General features: G+C 42.3%; 1 protein-coding gene across 1 annotated transcript in view; it reads left to right on the forward strand.

Annotated features, from left to right (window-relative positions):
* Positions 1-1653: 1653 nt before the first annotated feature.
* Positions 1654-12432, forward strand: part of TEX2 (testis expressed 2) — a 55711-nt gene continuing 44932 nt past the window's right edge. Inside the window, exon 1 of the mRNA XM_086762120.1 lies at positions 1654-1758. The gene's annotated coding sequence lies outside the window, so the exon portion shown is untranslated. The remainder of the gene's footprint in view (positions 1759-12432) is intronic.

The following is a 12432-nucleotide window of genomic DNA, read 5'->3' on the forward strand; positions in this document are numbered from 1 at the left end:
CAATGCAGTCTTTTGTCAGGTTCCCTCACCTCAGGGAGATGTAAGATTGCTGCGTTTACTGCTTGGACACCCAACAGCCTGAAGGATCTGGCCCTCCATTTGATGAGCTCAGGCCTTTCCTCACTGAAGCAGATTTTGCGAGGTGCTGACCACTCTTGGTCACCTCTCCTTTTACAGGTACATGCAGGAATCCTGGTTTTAAAAAGAGCTACTAAGAGCCTTGAAGAGCCCAAAGATGCTTGGTGATAATTCACTTCCACAAGCACTGAATTGTCCCTGAAATGTGAAGAGAAAAGCAGGATGAGTGCTGCCTGCACCTACTTTTGAACTAGACGGCAGAACCTACTACCTTCCATATATATAATGCCTAGTGTAACAGGACCTCAAACCTTGGCTGAGTTGTAGCTGTAGATAAGATAGTAAACTATTTGAAAACTAATATTGTGCATTTAACTCTTCACATTAGCTTGTTTGGCGCAATTTGAATTCTGCTCACCTATCCTGCTAAATGTTGGCTAGTAAATAAATTAACTTTTGCTTCATCACCTCATAAAGTGTCATAAATTTGAACACTAGTATGACATAAAGACAACCTGAAAGATCTCATAGGATTCTTCATGTTTTAATTCAAACTGAAATTGTTAAAGAGAAGTGAAAAGAATTGACACAGCCAAATGAATCCACGGGGAAGCTAAAGAAACCTGGGTAGCTAAGGCCAGTATCAATCTGACCCAGGGCAGATGTTGTAATCTCATTATTAGCTGTCCTCAGAATCAAGAGCAATTAAGTGAAGGGTAAAAGCAGTGGTAAAGCTGTAATTTATTGCATGAGACTATTATTGGGAAAACAACTTTGGTCAGAGATCATTTTTTTCTTAGTCTGCTTCAGATTGGGAAATATGAAGAGTAAATAATATAACCTCTGACACGGTATGTTTCCTGGGTTAAATGCCTAGTTGTTTGGGTAACAGATTTTTTTGTTTTTTTGGACATTTGTATAACATCATGACACCAACAGCTTTATTTTTGTCTGCTGACATATACATTTCCTGGAGGCAGCAGCTTTTTCTACAAAACGATTTAGTCACAGATGACAGCAGTACACGTTCACCTGCAAAACCTATACATAAAAGTTCATAGAAAGAAACCCAACCAAACGCAGCGTTTCCTGGAACTGCCTGCTTTTAAGTGTGGTGAACTCAGAAAAGAGGAATTGAGAGGTTTAACACCAACATGGGCGGCAGAGAACGGCCCGCGCTGCCGGCGGCCTCCCAAACCCACACCCACCCTCCTCTCGCCGGGGCACTCGTTATCCCCGGGCGTTTTCCAAGTGACCGAGAGCGGGTGTAATTGCACGGTGCCCGCGCTGGCCATTTGCTGTTTCCCCGAGCGGCTCCTCGCGGCACCTCTTACCGGCTGCCTGAAACTTTGGCAGTGGGCTGCCCGCCCGAGGGGAACGGGCGAACCCCCCAGCCCCGGCCGCTCCCTGCCGCAACGCCGCCCGCCGCCGCCCCCTCAGGCCCGCCCGGCCAGGCCGCGGCCCGTCCTCCCGCCGCCCGCGGCGGGCCCCCGCCCCGCTCCGCCCCTCCGGCCGGCGCTGCGGCGGCTCCGGCAGGCCCGGCCCACCGCGCGGCCCGGATTGGCGGTGCCGGGCAGCCCCGCCGCCTCTCCTCCCCCTGCTGCCGCCCGGCGCGGCGCTGCTGGCGCGGGCCGGGGGACGGCGGGGCCGCGCCGGGCAGTGCCATGAGCCGCGGATAAGGTAAGAGAAGCAAGGCGGGCCCCGCCGCGCCGCCTCGGGCCGCTCCGGGCAGCGGCCGCGTTCTTGGCCGCACCCGGCGGAGCGGGAAGCGCCGCAGCGGCAGCGCCCGAAGTGCGGCGCGGGAGCCTGGCGGGCTCCGCCGGTCTGCGCGGGGCTGGGGGCAGGAAGGAAGGAAGGAAGGGGCGTCGGGAGGCGGGCCGGGCTGGGCCTAGGGCGGCGGGGGAGGCGGCTCTCGGGACCGAGCAGGGGCTGATGGCGGCCGTGAGGGGCCGGCGGGCGCCGCTGTCGGTCCGGCCGCGCTGCTGGCCCGCGGGGACCCCGGGGGCTGCGGGGCGGCTGCCTGTGGGTGAGCCGTGCCTGGGCCGGGGCGGGCAGGTCGGCCGGGGCTGGGCGCAGGGTTTATTTTTGCCGTTGGGCAGGGTTCGGCGGGATGGAGTTACTTCCCCCTTCCATCAGCGTAACTGAGATAAAGGTTTGGCTGAGGCAGGGTATGCAGTTTGGCAGGAGCACTGCTGAAGTAGAAGTCATCCCTTAAAAACAAGCAGCAGAGGAAACGGCTGTAACGTTTGTTCTTGCTGGAACTGAAGGGAGGATTTCCAGTTGGCTCTTAGTATCAAAGGCGAGAGGTTTTCTGTCTTGTAAAATTGTTTCCTTCTCTCGTCCTAGGTGTCAGCTCTTTAGTTTCTGCTTGTCTTTTAATTCTCAGTACCATTTGTATTTTACCTCTCTGTTGCAGTTCAGTGCCTAGGTCTGTTTACTCTGTCTCATCAGTATGTGCTAAAGTTCCTTCTAAATGCTTGTGCTCAACTTCTTGATGATTTGTGTCTGTTAGCAAATGTCTTAAGGAACCCCTGTCCATAATTTAGGGAGGATAAGTATACGACTGAGTTAAGTTAAACTTTTTGTATGTAACTTTCATATTGTAGATATAAGATAAATTAGTGTAAGACTTCAATGCTGTAAGATTATCTTATGTTAAGATGCTTTGTCATACTCCTCTGTCTTCACACAACTCCTCTTTCAAGATGATCTTGCCTGCATAACTTGGGAAAAACAAGGCAGGCTCACAGTCTCAGGGGTGTAATTTTTTCCAAGAAGATGTAGCTTTTTTGAATTTTAAAACAACTTCATATTCCTAAACTCAGAATAAAATTCAGGCAGTGTGAGCGAGTACCCTGTTTAATTTTTTTTCTGAATTGAAAATGTGCTTTATTAAATGGAAAAGCACTTTAACTTAAGCAAAAGAAAGTAAACGATTGTTTTTGATGTTAGAATTTACTTTTAAGGGCTCTGTTATCAAGTTCTTTTATGACATATGAGAGGTTACTGTTCTGATTGGCTTCAAAGCTGATCCAACCAGCTCTGTTGTGGGTGGCATATTAATAATCCTCCAAGTAGGTGCTGAGGTTTGAGGTAGCATTTCTAAGGCAGGATTGGGTAAGGTGCTTTCTCTCTTGAGCAAAGGACCGAAAAGGTAATTCTGTGCTCGAAGATGTCTTACACTGGACTGTCCTGGGGCACGGTATCCCTGTGAATTGTACTGGTAGGCCGAATACTTCTCTTGTGAACTTCACTTTTGGTCCATGCAAAGGACTTCTTGAAATTATCTATATTGCTTTTATTTCAGAAAAGGAAATAAATTAGTGAAATCTAAAGTGAAAACTTGAAGGACACAGCCTGATGAAGTACATATATTAATTACTTCTTTTTGCATGCAAACAACACTTAGTAGTTTCAAATATTAATAGCAAATACTTAGTTGTTCATAACTAAAGAACTTCTAAGACAACTGTGTGACAAAGTCAAGAGTACAGAGCAGGAAACCTGGGCAGAATGTATAATGCCAGTAATTTCCCTGCTGTGGTAGATGTGTAAACAAAGTAATGGGAGAAACTGATCTAGTAAATAAAAGGATAATGTAATTGAAATAAACTTAAAATCATGTAGCTAGAGGACTGAAAATGCATTGTTGTATTCAAGCAGCCTCTTAGTTGACAGATTTGGGGATTGTGCTGCTCTAACCTGACCTTCCTGGGCGGACTCAAGCAGATCCATTAGATCAAATCTGAAGACATCTCTTCTAGCGTGTCTGAAGGGCCACCAACCTTATGTTGTGTGAATGTGCAGGTGACCAGTCACAAGCATGGCAGTGAACGTCCATAAGGATACGTTTCATGTGCTGCTGTTCCCCTGTCCTGTTCTCTGAGCTTTAGCCTGTTATGGCCCATGAAGCACTTATGCTTCAATAAAGGCATTGTGTTCTGGAATCCCTTACTGCTCTAAGTGAGACGTGTGTTGGAAAATAAGAGTGTGATGTAGACTTAGAGATTAGAGAAATAAAGATAAGAGTTAGTACTGTGAGCCTTCATGAGTGTGTATGTGGTATTAGAAGAGATGTAACATATTCAGAGTAGGAATAGTCTCTGGAAATGTATGAGGATGCCACATGTGCCCAATAAAGGGAGTTAACAATGACTTTTCTTACTCTAGGTAGTGTAAAGTGGATGCTGAAAAGAATGTGTTTTGATTCCAAGGGGGAGGACGGTAGAACAGTGAAATACTGAGAGAACGATACCGCGTGTCAGGACTGATGAAGAATGCAGCACTTGAGGGGCAAATGAGGGAGTTAAGTAAGGCAGTGTTGGCTTTGTGCCTGCTAGACAGCGAGAGACCTATTCAAAGAAAAGCCTCCATACAAAGTTGTTGAAACACTGATATACCGTCTCGCATTGATGGCCCAAAATCTCTGATGGTCAGAACCAAACTTGCAATGCCGCATGCAACTGACCTTATTCCTGGAATCCTCTCTTTGGTATAAGGCTAGAGGTTGGCCCTGTTTTTAGCAAGAGGTTGGACCACACTAGCTCCAGAGATCTCGTTCAACATAAATTACGTTGTGATTCTGCAGCAGTAGTGTAGAGGAGAAATGACAAGCAGAAATGTAAGTCCAACGCTACTTGTAGGGCAACATCTTTGTCAGATTTTAAAATTTCAGGTAATAAGCAGGTATTTTAAACTTTCACTTAGGTTTCTGGAGAAAACATCAATTTATTTGCACTGCCATTGGCATCTAGGAACCCTATTCTCATTTGCCAAGGTGCTGTACAATGGCTGGAAAAGATGTTCTCTTCTCTAAAGAGTCTATATTTCAAGAGGCAACAAATGACTAAATGAAGGAAACAGTGAGACAATACGAACAGGCAGTTATTTCAGTGCATTAATAATACAATTATTAAGCTTTTTTTAAGGCATCATGGCAAAGGAGAGACTTAAAAGAGAATTTGATGGAGAGCAGTTTAGTAGCTTTATTGATTTTTATTAGACTTTATTCCTGTGGTCTGTTTCTCTTCTCACTACTCTTTGTGTGCAGAAAAAACTTTTATTCCAAGTACCTTTTTGATAAGTAGTTTTTTTCAGCTGTTTTAACCTCTTCCTAAGTTTTACAAAGCTAAGGTGATGTGAAGGCTTGCTCCCACTGAGTAGTCTCTTCTTTCTCGTCCTGTGACAGTACCTGTAGCTCATAACTTTGTGTAGCTCACCAAAGTTCTGTTAAGAAACACAGTTTGCAGGTTTACGTGAAAATGACCACAACATCAGCTCTTCAAGAGGAGTATGTGTTCTGTAAAGAAATGTGTGGACTTTCAGTTATGATTTTTAGCAGTGTACTTTGAAGAGAGAAAGTGCTGTGTGTTCTGTGTGCCAGACAGGTACTTTCTGGTATACTGTACTGTTAAAACAGGATATTTAATTACCTTTGTTCCATCTTAATCTCCTTTTTGTTTTATGAGATTTGTCAGTTACTATGCCATATACGAGCCCTTTAATGATGGTGTTTAGGAGAATGAATTGCCCTATGTGGTGGGAGAAAGGACTACAGCAAACTTTCGAAGCAAGCAGAGTGGTGCATCTTCGTAGTTCTCAAACCATCCCGATGTGAAGGTGTGGAGATCTTGTGCTGTTTCTTCCAGGTGGAAGGCTGGGTCCATGTTCTGAGAAACAGGGAAACTGTGTAAGCTGTGGAATTAAGCATTAGTGCTGAGGAAAGGAAGGGATGTGAAGGAGAGGAGATTGCTTAGCTAGGTTAGGCAGTAATATATATATATATATATATATATATATATATATATATATATATATTTTTTTTTTTTTAAAGAGGTCCTCTGGAGAACTCTGCTGAGACTCAACTGGTGGGAAAGTGCACAAACTCTAGGTCTGCCAGGCTGCTTTGTGCTTGGGATCTTTTCACTGATGTTTCTTGCTGTCTCAGATGTGCTGTTTCCTCTCTGCATGATGTGTTTTTGAGAAACCGGTGAAATTTGTGACACAGAGACAGCTGTCTTAAGCGTTTGCTATTGTTGCTTCACTATTTCTAAGTGTTTTCTGTTGTTGCTTCATGCCTCTATTGCACAGGCATCTTCATTAGGCTTACTGGAACAGGACGTGGAATGCAAAAACAGGCTTGTGTTTGCAAAGTCTTTTTCTTATTGCAGACTGATATGGAAACCGCAAATTTGAAGATATATGCAATCTGGGAACAATTTTTCTAAATTTAGCTGAGTAACACAATCATAGATAGCTTGAGGAAAATGAGTATTTAACATTTAGGGAGCAAAGGCAAAGCCGTACAGTGTTGTCTGTCCCTCAGAAATCTCTGTAGTGTAAGAGCAAGATGTAAGGCGCTATGGTGAATAGTGAAAGCTTTCGGATTATCAGTATTCCCCATCTTGTGTTTATTTCTTCAGCGCACTGATGCATATTGTTATGGTGTGTGTAAAGCCGTTGTTGATTGCCAATTTAAAAAATAAAGTGTACCACTTGTTTTCATTATTATAGAGAATTGTGGTAAATGATGCACAAAGTAAAGGGTTTGGGTTTTTTTTTTTGTTTTTTTTTGTTTTTTTTTTTTGTCGTCCTACAAGTGGTTTAATTCAGCTTCTTTTCTAGATGTGTGGGACAGAATCCCAATTTTTGTGTCATAAAAATATATGACCTGCTGTTCTTGTCAGAATTGTGAATTATCTGCTCCTGGATGATTTAACTTTTTTAAAGCTTCTGTTAACGTGGCAAGCCCAGAAGTTTGAAGGCAGAAAGTTAATAATTATTGGTCAAGATCTCATTCCTGCCTAAGGCAACAAAACATGAAGATTGCGCGTTGGCTAGGAACATTTAACTTCACCCAACAGCCGCTGTGCGCCTGTTCACTCCAGAGTGTTGTGAGGACTGAGATTTAAGCACCTGGAGAGTTAGCGCTTAATTATTGTCTTCTTCAGAAGAACTGGACGTGAATGGAGTTGCTTGGATTTGGGCCAAGCTTTTCACAGTGCAGGTCTGAAAGCACCTACTTGGCAAATGAAATTTTAAGTTTTTAAGGTAATATTTAGATTCTTTCACGCAAGTGCTTTATTTGGGGTAATTTTGCACTGGAGGCTGCTGTACGCTAACTCACTTTGATGAGTTTTGAGTATGCTCACAGAGCAAAACCCCCTTCTCTTTATCAAGCATAGGAACAGCATGCCCAGTGCAGTGACTTTCAATCAGACGAGTTTTGTAATGCAGTATTTGCCTGTATTGTTGTTCCTGTGCTATCTGCCTTCTCTGTAGTTTCTTGCTGTGGAGCAAGGCTGTTACAGCAATGAATTACTTTGGATCCCCAGGGCTACAGATGTAGCCCTTTTAAGTCCTGATTAACAGATCCATCACCATTTCCTTTAATGGAGTTCCTGGATGACCAGTATCTCTGGAAAATAAAAAGCAAGTGCCTTAAGTTGAAATTGCTCAATTAAGGCATCTGAGAGGAGTTGCTTAAAACCTTCTTGTGTTGGCCAAGACCAGTCCTGCCTGCTTTGGAAATCCTGGGAGATGGAAAGCAGAGGAGCAAGTTTTGACAACGGAGTAGGTTAGAGTGGCTGAAATATCTGCACTGTGCAGTAATCTAAGTTTTGCAGGTGTTTTTTCTTCCTCCTTCACCCTCAGCAAGGAGAGGAGTTCTATGGTGTCAGGTTATTTACCAGTCATCTTAATTCTCTGGGTACTCAGAACTATTGTCTCTGATGAAACTAATTGTTATTGTCTTTGGAGAGACATGAGAATATAATGGTCAAAAAGAGTTTATTCTCTGATCTTGCCTGTTTTGCCTTTCTGGTCCTCAAAATTCCTAGCTCTCTGTTCACTGCCTTTCTCTCCTACTTATTTTAACTCTCTCCATGCCAAACAGCAAGGTGTGTTATTCTGCTGTGCAAAGCCCAAATCAATAGATAGCACAGCAGTTAAGTTAGTGTTGTAAAAGACAAGGCGACTGATGGACAAAGGATAACGGAAGATCAATAAAACACAGTAAACAGTCATGTTTTCCCATAAAGGCCAGGAGGGTAAGCCAAATGAATCGTTGTATGAACTGGGCTTTAATATTCATTACCTAGTGTATCTGTGGTTTATAAACTGTTATGCTCTCTGACCCCACTGGTATTGGATGACAGGAACACTGCAGAAGAGTGTCCCTTAGTGCTAGCGAATGTATGCTGTGTCATGGACCACTTATCCTGTCAATGCAGGATTGTTATCCTGGAGCTGTGATAAGACGGGATGGTCAAGCTTAAAAGAGGAGCTCTTAAAAGAGTATGAAAACGCATATTCTTCTAAAGGATCTGCCTGAGTCCGAAAAATTGCTATAGTTTTAGTAGCTTATGCAGAGGACTGAGAGCTCTAAGACTCTAGATCCTGCTCTGGATTTAATGTGTTTTGTGTAAATGATACTTCTGTTGTAAAATAGGACTGCAAAAATGTAAACACAAACCACACTACCATCATCTTTGATACTGAGAATTTCAAAGCAGATGGCAAAGGACTGAAACGTAGATGCAACCTGTCATGAGCTATGATGAGATTCTGATCTCAAATTAAATAGAGGGCTGTAAAAATAATTTTGTTTCACTAAAAGCCAGGATTAAAACTAAGGAAATAAAAATGTCTGGTTTATGAGCCCAGACAGGCTCAAAGAATAAGGCTTCTTTGAGAGGAAGGGAGATAATCATGCTCACACACTTGTGATAGCTTGATTAGGAAATCTTGCGTAACATGTGATACTAACAACAGACAGTGAAAGTTGTTGTCTAAGTTTGGCGCTCTCTGTCTTTTGGCTTCTCCTTGCAGTATGTTGTATTACCGTCTTTTCTGAAACTTCTGAGTATCGAGACCCTGCCTGCATGAGGCTCTGCCAGGTTTCAGAGAGCTGAATCCCATAGCTGAGGCTGGGAACGATAGTCTCACAACCCAGTCGCAGAATTCCCATTGAATTCCCATAGCATTCTCGTACCCCCTGCTCCCTGCCCACAGGTCAGCTCCCACCTTGTTCCTACCTCCCTGCCCCAAAGTGGCCAATGCAAGGTGAAGATCTCTGCTCCGGATGCCTTCCAAGCTGGGTATTTCCATTCTGCTTGCTTAATATGTATTTGTCATTTCTGTTGCCCAGAGGGGCTTCACTTTCTTTCCTAATACTCTTGTGCAATGTTTGGAGTTGAATGCATAAATAAACGTATTTTGGTGGTAAATGAAAGTGATCCATGTGTTTCTTCTCTTGTTTGTAACTGCTGTGAAGTTTGATAAGGATTATCTATGTAAGACCTTCTCAGTAGCAGTTCTTTTTGTCTAATCGCTTTCACACTTCTTCCTTTTCAACTTGACTTGAAGTATTAAACAAATGAATTGGCAGAAAGGGGGAAGAACTAAGGGGGAGATAATCCTAAATGTCTGTCAACTCAAAAATGTGCCAGTTAATAAAGGTTTTGCCAGGTCTTTAATAAACCTTCTGAGCAAAAACGTGACAACTTTACAGAAATATTTTTATGAAAAAAAAACCCTACTCTTCTATTTATGTGTTATTTTAGTGAATAATAAGAGATATGGATGGAGAAAGGACCAGCTGTGCATGCAAACTGTCCTGTTTTGTAATTCCCGTTATCATTCCCTTGATGACAACGGGCCGAGTTTTCCAAGATGCCTCAACGCTGTCTGGAGGTTACAGGCAAGCTAAATTCTGTGCCTAACAGTTGTAGAAAACTGTCTGAAAGATTCATTTAGAGGTGTGTTGTATTTAAGAACATAAATATTTGGTTGTATGGATCTCCATTTCTTTTGTCATGCAGCTTTGGGATGTGAATTGGTAATTGCTTTTAAGAATTAAACAGATTTTATGAACCCTTGACTTTTCTGAGGAGTTGGGACAACTTTTCAGTTTCATTTTTATTGGCTAGATTTTCAAAATTCTAACTAGAATCTTTATTATTATTTCTATCAAGCCAAAGCTTGATGATTAAAATGATTAAAAATGAGTAAATCACTGTACTGCACCATGAGTTTTGTTTTAGTACTTTACTTTCTCAGAATATACTTAAAATCTGCTTCTTGCATCCAGATGCCCTAAGTGGTGTATTTACCAATGAAAACTGCTATGGATTGATTGTCCTGCAAACTTCTTTCTAGTCACAAAATGGGTGACTAGAAAGGCCACCTCCTCTAATACACCAAGCCAAATAAATGCTGATTTGTGTGATCTGCTCAGATCTCACACTATTAAAGAAGGCATTGTCTGTTATGATCATGCTTCTGACTCCTTCAGGGGGTTCAGGAGAACTTTTGAGGGGGTGTGGAGGCCGTTCCATAGTTTAACGGAGAGGAGCTTGTCTTGTGGTGTGATGGTGAATGCGAGGTGAAAAGATTTCCATCCCATGTTTAGATTTCTACTTGTATTGTTTTTTTCAGATTCCCCAAAAGAGCAACCAATCTTGTCTCTAAAGCCTTCGTTATGTGGCAGAGAGCTCCTTAGGAATGGGTGCAGCCTCCTCACACTTCAGTCATCACTCTTTTTGTCACTTTATCTTGGAAGACAACTGTAGCTGCCACCCATGCTTGGCTTCTCTGAGTTGACCTCTCTCAGCAATTAGAAGCCCGGCTTAAGCAGACACACCCGTGATGTGTGGAGATGGATGAGGAAGTGAGTGTGTGTGTACTCACAAACTTATTAACAGCGTATGTAATTGAGAACTGGTAGGGCTGCTTGACTCTAGTGGATAAACAAATGCATGGTGGATTTATTAAGCATGTGTATAAGAACGTTGCTGTATGCCTGAAATTAGAATCGCCTGCGTAACACTGTAATTGAACCAAGCAGGATATGGCTCAAAGACATTTATTTCCTTTTGCCCTTTTGAATCCATCTGGTGGCTTTTGCTGTTGTGTTTTTTTTTTTTTTTTTTTTTTTTTCTCCCAGCAAATCAAGACCTTAAAATTGATGGCCTCAAATGCATTTTCTTGAAACTACTTTAATGACAGTTCTCTTTCTGTGCGTGTGCGTGCACAAAATGTCACCCATACAGTGGAGTGCATTTGTTCTTACCTATTTTATCAAGTAGAGGCTATAGACATTATTTCTGTCTGCAACAATAGAAACTTTTACAGTGCTGAAGGTATTTGTTGGACAAATGTAACACTGATAATACCTCGTTATTGAATAGCAAATATCATAGGAAGATTTTTAGTCCTTTTTCACAGGGAAGCAGCCCCAAAGGAGAATGACAGTAGAAAGCTTACATGAATACTGCTTGAATTTAAAGTAGAACTGGGGTTCTTCTTAAAAATTCATTAAAAAAAAATTGTAAGCTCTTTTCTTCATACGGCACTATGAATTCTGCAGGCAGCTGGGGAATTGGGGTGTGTATTGTCACGAGACACCCACCTTCTGACCTTTTCATTTTCAGCCTGTGGAGTTGTCAGATGAAATTCCTGGAGACAACTACATTGATTAACATTTGTGAAAGTGAGATCTGTGTGTGTTCTACAGTTCCACGTGTAGCCGATCGTAATTTAATATGTGCATCTCTTAAAGAGGTGTGGAGGAATGTTTTCATTTACAGATGTTGTGCCATCATATGAGTCTACCTGAGGTCTACTTTCCACTGAGATAAGGACCTCTGTCTGTGTCTGCATGCTGTATGAATGAATTATACCATACAGGAACAAATAATTGCTTTCCGAGCCGAGAGAGAATGAGTAATAGCTGTGTTGCTTCCTGCGTTATTGATCTTTGGAAACTACTTTTCACCAGAGGCAGTGAGAACACCTTTCAAGGAGTGCTGAAAAGTTCAGAAAGCTGTTAACTAACTTAAATCTTTTAGAGATTTTTTTTTTTTTTTAATTTTATATTTGTGGCGTGATTCACCCAGTGAAAGACCATGTTAGAGTAGATCCATGCTGCTGGAAAAAATAAGGAGAGGAGAGCACTGTTTGTATTCTTCCCAATCTTATTTTGTTTACTTTTTTGAGAGTATTCACATGACAAATTATCCTTCTAGGTGTGTTAACAGTACCCACATTTTGAAAGAGAAAAACAGAGTAGGAGGGATCCTCTCATGTTTTTGTTGCTTAGGGGTGTGAACAAAAGGGCTTTCAGGTCCTCACTTTGTCATCACAATATACTGATTTTCTTTTTCCTCATGAAAAATACAGCATATTTGTATCTGCTTTTATGTAAAATAATCCTGTTAGTTCAGATTGCCAGCGAAGTTGTTTTTCTTTCATGTATCTACCTGCCATAGTTTTTTGGCAATTAGGATGAAAAAAATATGTTGTGGGAGGTGCTCATCATTTTCTGACTCAGTTGATTTCAAAAAGAGTCAAGCT

This window comes from Chlamydotis macqueenii, chromosome 18, assembly GCF_036417535.1.
Source record: "Chlamydotis macqueenii isolate bChlMac1 chromosome 18, bChlMac1.mat, whole genome shotgun sequence".
Taxonomy (NCBI): Eukaryota; Metazoa; Chordata; class Aves; order Otidiformes; family Otididae; genus Chlamydotis; species Chlamydotis macqueenii.